Genomic DNA, 7,051 nt, shown 5'->3' on the forward strand with positions numbered 1-7,051 from the left:
GCCTTGAAAAGTATACCTTGAAAAGTGTGTTAAAACACTTTAGCCCCACGCCCCGGCACTTCACCTGTGGTGGCCTTGGGCTCCTGGCCCACAGCCCACTGCCTGCGCCTTGACTCTATCCAGGGCAGGGGGAGCGCGTGAACTCGTGTCTACCGCTACTGCGAAGAGTGGACCCCCTTCTCGGCAGCCGAGGCACAGAAGGGGTGGCGCCCAGCCTCGGGACCTCAGCCCTCTCTTTTAGTTGTTGTGAACACGGTCTGCCCGGGAGGCGCCCTGCGCGATGAGTGCCAAGGAGGACCAGGAGATGGAGCGAGAAGTATTGCGTTCTCTTTACGAAGGGGATGAAATTTTCCGGGAATTAAGTCCAGTTTCATTTCAATATAGGATAGGTGAAAATGGCGATCCCAAGGCCCTCTTAATAGAGGTTTCCTGGACAGAAACATACACCGAAGCACCTCCAATTATATCTACGAATGCTTTTTTTAACAACACGATATCATCAGCTGTAAAGCAGAGCATACTAGCAAGTTACAGGAAGCAGTGGAGGCTAACCTTGGCACTGCTGTGACCTATACATTGTTTGAATATGCCAAGGACAATAAAGAGCAGTTCATGAAGAATCACCATCCCATTAATTCTACAACATCCATAAGCAATATCATCTCAGCTGAAACTCCTAATATAGCCCCATCAAGTAAGAAAAAAGATAAAAAAGAACAACTCTCAAAAGCCCAGAAATGTAAACTAGCAGATAAAACAGATCATAAAGGGCAACTTCCTCGAGGCTGGAACTGGGTTGATGTGGTGAAGCATTTAAGCAAAACCGGCTCTAAAGATGATGAATAATCCTTGGGATTTGAGACAAGGAAAGCATCTTTAAAAAGTAAACTGCGTTCAACATCTTTCATTACTATTTTTTGATATTGAGGTGGCTTTTTATAAAATACAGGTTTTTGTATGTTTTTATGTAAAAACATAGAAAGTTCATGAAGAGATCGGGTTGTATTAATTCTCAAACTTGCCTTAATAAAAGGTGAAAATGTTACTCTTTAGAATACTTTATGGAGCCCGTTGAGCTTTGCAAAAGGACGAAGATGGGCACTAATAGTCAGTATTAATTGGTATGATCTTACCCTGATAGCTGTGGTAATGTTTAAAGGAGTACGAAGCCCTTTTCAAGCTGTCAGTAGAGAATGTTGTGTCTATAGTTATTCTATAGCATATCCATATTAATAGGCGTCTCATCTTAAAGTCTTTATCTCTTCTTTTGCTTAGTTACTGAAGTATGAGTTGCTTCAGAGAAATTTAAATTCCCGTATTTGAACTTTACATGATAACTCTTTGTAATTCCTTTTTATTTTTTAACAGTGAACTGCTTCCCTTTAATAAACTGATGTCTATGTATACTTCACTTGATTTGGGTCATGGTGTTTGATCATGAGAGCTTTCAATGATATGTGTAATAGGAGAATATAAAAACAAAATTGCCAGATACTTGGGAAAGCATTTTAATAAGTGCAGGCTTTTATTCAAAACATTTCTCTTTGCTGCATATGCCAGGATGGGAATAAAAGATGCCTTAATATTTAATTTTTGTATTGTTGGAGACAGTGATTTTAATAAATACTATTTATTTGCTATTTTGGTAATTTAAGTTGTTGGATAACTGAAATCTTTAAATGGATTGCTCAAGCTCCCAATTCTCCACTTCTTTATATTATTTGTTCTACACCTAAGAGAAACTGAAGTATACCACTTGAACAGCCCATTTTACTTCCACAATGGCAGGAAAGTCTTGAACAAGCTTCAGATTTATACAAAGCTCATTAAGATCTATGCTATCAACATAAAACCACATTTCGTCCTTATTTTTTTTCATAGTGTCTTTTCAAGTATCCAAATATATTTTTCAACCTCTCCATCTTTTTAATAATATAGGAGTCTTTCCAATGCTGAACTGCTATATGTGCTTAACTTTTAAAATATCATTAATAGAAGAAACTACTGGTACAGTTTTACAAGGAAAAGTTATTGATGTTTTTGTGTAATTTACAGTGACTTTGTATATGCTCCCCATCCCTAAGAACACTTAGAATTACTGCTATGTGTCTGGATTGTTAGTACATCAAGTTACACATGTGCAGTTTGCGATTGAAGTATTAAAGAGTGATTAACTTTTAAAGAAATTACCTTGGCATAAAAGCAGTTTGAGATATGTCCATGGTTTTTACAAAGTTAATCCTGCTTCAGTTAAGTTATTTGAATTATAAAGTAAATATAATTATAGTGAAGGAGTTTAATCTCATTTTCAAAAGCTGAATCACATTTTGTTTCTTGAATTAATATTAAATTTGAGGACCACTAGAATATGCCAACTTTTGTTTTCAAGGTTGTGTGTATGTCTTTTTTGTTGTTATGTTATTTGTTTGGTCATATTTTTTGAAGAAACATCTGGTAGTGGGAAAAATTTTGTTTTACTGAAGATTCTGAAACTGGTCAGGTTTATCATGGTACCTAGATTACAAAGAATAATGCTAGTTAAATGCCAATGAACTATTTTTAATCTTTTTATATGAAATGTACAAATTTCTGGGGGTGATGGTGGCAGTGTTGCCTCTTGTTACTTTAATAAAACACTTGAACATTTTCATCAAAAAAAAAACCACTTTAACACACTTAACATACAGTGTATTAAAAGAAAAAGGGATATAGTTATTTAACAAACCCTTTGTTTAAATTCTCAAAAGCCATGAAAAAATGAGTAAAAGCTTTCTAAAGTAGATGAATAAGGAATTATCATTTGCCAAGGTAATCATTCTGATCATGGAGACAAAAAGAATTTAGTATGTTCCTGCCTATTTTCCATGCATAAATTCTTGGTTTGCTTTTTAGATTTTCTCTTTTTTGTTTTTGCTTAGTGAATAAGCCGTACCAAAAGAAAGCACAAAATTTTTTCTTTCTCAGAAAATGTATGCAAAATGCAACAAAAAGAGATGTCTCCTATTGAAAATGGATTGCTCAAGCTCCTGATTCTTCACTTCTTTATATTATTTGTTCCACACATAAGAGAAACTGAAGTATACCACTTGAACAGCCCATTTTACTTCCACAATGGCAGGAAAGTCTTGAACAAGCTTCAGATTTATACAAAGCTCATTAAGATCTATGCTATCTGTATTTTCACAGTTAGTTTTTAAAAATGAAAGGAGCAGACAAGCTGATCTTCATTACACATAGACTAGCCATCAGTCTCGGGTATAATATGAGAATTTATTAGTAGCCTTCCCTTTATTTAGTACTGTCTTAACCTATTGTTTGTAGAGAAAGTGTACAATGAGGCAAAGTTAAATTGGCATGTCTGTGATAGGCCTGACAGCCCTCAGTATGCCCAATATTAATTTGTTTTCTTTGGCCTGGCAAGGGCTGTCAGAACATATTGCACATAGGTGTACTTCCAATCAAAATGATGAAAAGTATATATGCAATTTTGTTTCACTCAAAACAGTATGAAAAGGCACAGAGGAGTAGATATGACCCAAACTGCATTTTATAATTAAAATATAAAGTCACTTTAACTTCTTTTTTTTGAGAATGTACTCACATTTTAAGTAGACTCCCTATGAGTTTTGACACTTTAAAGTATGTAATAGATTTTAAATGCCAATGATAGTATTCTTCTTTCTATACTGTTTGAAAGAATTCCGTATAGCCATAGGTTGTATGTCTAACAGTTAGTGTTGTGTGTCATATATTTGTAGTCAAATGCACTATATAGATCTATGCCAGTAGATTGAAATGGACATCAATTGACTAGTGAGAAGCCAATTTCTTAAAAAAAATGCCTTTCATTCATTGCTTTGCCTTAATGAGCTACGACCTTCCAAATATATATGCAATGCTACAAATTAAATAGCACATTATTTGAAGAAACTAAAACATAAAAAAGCAAGTCCCCTCCAAATACTTAAAAATGGTTTTCCAAAATCATAAGAGGGACTATTTATCTGTATACAGGTATATATAACACATAAAAAATCTAAACCCTCTCAATTCAACAATTTTGGATAACTGATTAGAAAATACATTTGGAAAATACTTATTAACCAGAAGAAAAAAAACCAGCAGATACTTATGGAAAGAAAAAGTAGAGAGGAAAGATGTGCTTGCTAAAACCAAATGAAAATTATTTGTATTAGCTGGGGTTTCCCAGATCTTAGCAAGTGTAAGTCTAACATGAACTTGAAACAAGAATAAAAGGCCAGTTAAATCCTTCAAAAGACAGAAGACTGTTACTACCACCCTCAGATAATAAGGGAGCTAACTTTGACTTGATAGATTGGTATATGTCTTATAAACAATAGCAGTGAAAATTTTAAAGTGTTATGCAAACAAAGAGGAAATGAATCTAGGAATTTAAATAAGAACATGAATTAGGACAAGGAACAGAAGAAGAATAGACAGCAATTGTATAGCTAAGCATTTTCTTTCAACACTCAGATTTACTAAAGCAAAAATCACAGAACTCAACTTCCCTATTACAATAACATTAAGTGTTTCTGAAATCTATGCTATTTATTATAGGAACATAATACTTATTAATTTTGTTTATTTGCTTTTAGCAAAATAATAAGCAAATGTCATATTGATTTGGTGTAGATAAATGAAATTCACATTTTACATTTGTTTGAAAGCTCTCATGCTTTGCATTAAGATATATCTGTCAGGTCCAATTGTTTAACAAAAGATGTAGCCAAGAGCTATTTCAAAATCTTTTATTGGGTATGGGCCCAACCCACTAAATTATGCATTTAATATCAGCAGTTTATTTCCTATTTTACAAATTATTTATGCTTACTAGATATTAAACACATGAATGAAAATGATTTTAAAAAATCAAAATCAGAAACAAATTGACTTACTAGGTTACCTGTTACTTGTTTAATATATAGTAATTAAATCAATCCAGTTTTAAATTGGACCTTGTAAATACTCAAACTACTAATTCCAGGTTAAAATGATGCCTGACAAATTTAACTGGCAACTGACCGTTGAGAATAACACTTGATTGTAGAAATGTCCATGCCCAATGTTTATAGCACAACTACATGCTATGTATTTCCCTTTCCCCAAATATACATATTTCACATGCATGCTGTACATGTACACAAACACACTGTGTATATCCCATTGAGTGCTTTGGATTTTAAAGTGCAATATGTATATTTATTAATAGTGGTACAGATGAAGTGTATCTTTGCATACATTGCTATGGAAGTAATAACCAACGGCAAAACGTACAACATGCACTAAGAATGTCAAGCCACTGAGATGCTGGGTGTCATCCGTGCACTATCAAATACACACATAAGTGTGATTGGAGAGAGAGAGGCTAAATATTTCACTGTCAGAGAATGTAGAGAACTACAATTCATTTCTATCTCATGTGCTTTAGGGAAATGACAATTTAATACAATGCCAGTGGATGTAAAAGAGAAAAAAACTGAACAAACCAGGCCAATGTAATCACAGATTTTCTCCAGAGAGCTGCCTAGGGCCAGAGCTCATCTGCACTTATACCAGATCAACGTCGTATTGTTTCTCTCTCCTATGAATTTGCTATGAAGTGATTTCAGAGCACAGCTTGTCTGTGCGATGACTTTAAAGTTCTATTATGACAGCTCTGTACTCTCCTCTCTTTTCTAAATGTTTGATGGATGAGTCTAAAAAGTTTATTTGATTTTAATTGGTTTAATAAAAATCATTGTTATTCATTGCCACTTGTGTGTAAAGTATCAGCCATAAGCATGCCTTTTAATTTCTCTTATGAAATAAGATAAAGGAAAATCTTTGGTGCTGAACATCACTTCACAAGTAAAACAAAGAAATATTTTTGTTTAGTCCCTAGGTTAAAACAAATGTTGAGGAATTTTTCACAAGTGATACAGACTTGAGATTGGGTATTATGCCTACCTTCCCAAAGAAGAACGATCTCTTCTTTGTCTGTAATTCTGGCAGGAGACAGGTATTGTGAAAGAATTGTTAAATAGAATCACAGAGAAGTTAGCTGCCCTCTTGATAAATAGCACGAGGTATTGAAAATTAATTGCAAAAGTATGGCCCAGCTAATGAGATGGTCCTTATCTTTTCCCAGCACAGGAAGCACAAGTATTTTTTTATTGGCTCAGTATTTTACAAAAATGCCTAAAGCATTATTAACTAAATAAACCTAATTAAAACACCTTAAAGACACACGTGATCATAAATCCTGGGATCTAGAATATTGAGTTAAAATTGATTTTCTGCAATATTTCCCTTCAAAAGCTTTAATTCTTTTCTTGTCTTTTTTACTTTGAAATAAACAACAAAAAATTTCCTCCTGTTAATAATTTTAAAAGCTGAATTACAGTACCATTCTTTATGAGGTGGCCAATATATATTATAGGTCAGATTAAATCAAAGAAAATATCAAAGGCCATCAATTTAGAATATTAGAAAAAAGAACAATGACACCTTATTGGGGGGGGAAACACTAGAAAAATGATCATCCATGCAAGAAAATTAATGGTTATCCACAAGGGCTTTGCTAATAACATGGGTTAATTACTGCTGTAACACACTAGGCTCAGTAAAGAAAGCAGCAGTGCCATAAACACATTAAGATGAAAAACATCATCGTCAGAAGAACCAACCAACACCATCGCCCTGCCTCTGCCCAGGTAGTCAAAAGCTGTTTTCCAGCTCTTACTGCAAAAGGATTTTTAAACTCACCACCAACCGTGTACAGGGTAATACATAAATACCCTTACACAAAGGGCTAGGGAAACACAAGTGCCCATCCCTTACCACTCTCATTCAACATGTATGCCATTAACTCGGGAATACTTTTTTTCTCCACTTACTGCAAGAAGAAAAAAACATCGTATGTTACATAACACATATAGTCTGTCTATTTCAACTATATATATATGTATATATGGTTTGAGACAGGTACTGTGGTTATTTAATTCATAGAAAAGCAGAATTACTCTGTTCAATTCGATAATGCAATGGG

General features: G+C 34.1%; 1 pseudogene; it reads left to right on the top strand.

Annotated features, from left to right (window-relative positions):
- The first annotated feature begins 280 nt into the window (after positions 1–280).
- On the top strand, positions 281–1,324 carry LOC109702153 (RWD domain-containing protein 4 pseudogene; annotated as a pseudogene).
- Positions 1,325–7,051: the final 5,727 nt, after the last annotated feature.

The sequence above is a fragment of the Castor canadensis genome, chromosome 13 (genome assembly GCF_047511655.1).
Source record: "Castor canadensis chromosome 13, mCasCan1.hap1v2, whole genome shotgun sequence".
Classification (NCBI taxonomy): domain Eukaryota; kingdom Metazoa; phylum Chordata; class Mammalia; order Rodentia; family Castoridae; genus Castor; species Castor canadensis.